This window comes from Nannospalax galili, unplaced genomic scaffold (genome assembly GCF_000622305.1).
Source record: "Nannospalax galili isolate Female #2095 unplaced genomic scaffold, S.galili_v1.0 scaffold586, whole genome shotgun sequence".
Taxonomy (NCBI): Eukaryota; Metazoa; Chordata; class Mammalia; order Rodentia; family Spalacidae; genus Nannospalax; species Nannospalax galili.
In genome coordinates this window covers 5836740-5837200 of record NW_008355363.1, presented here as the reverse complement: position 1 = coordinate 5837200, position 461 = coordinate 5836740, and positions in this window count along the sequence as shown.

Below are 461 nucleotides of genomic sequence, written 5' to 3'. Positions count from 1 at the left end.
GACCTCAAGAGTAAAAACAAATCAGTTTATCTGATCCAATTATATGTCCTTAAACACCCAAAAGGGAAGTATAACCAAAGATTAAAAGGCCAGTATAATTTCATAAGAACATACATATATATAGCTAAAATTTACTTGACAAACAGCAAAGCCAGACAGGTGATACCTTCAGTCGAGTTGTTGGCCAGAATGGATAAAGGCTCTTCCATGTAGTTACTACTGGAAAAATGAACAGCAGGCCCCAATTCTATGCAAAGGAACACTGACAATGGATTGCAGTAGATGAGGAACAGCTGATCCTCCTGGAACAGGGACCTCTGGCTGACTAGATTTACCAGAAGGGCAGATAGGGGGGAATAGATGGGGGTGCTGACAGCACAGTGGACAGTGGCAGGGATGGCAGAGTATGGAGGCTCTAGTGGGAGAGGAAGGCTGTCTATCTGAGGAGTTTATATTCAAGA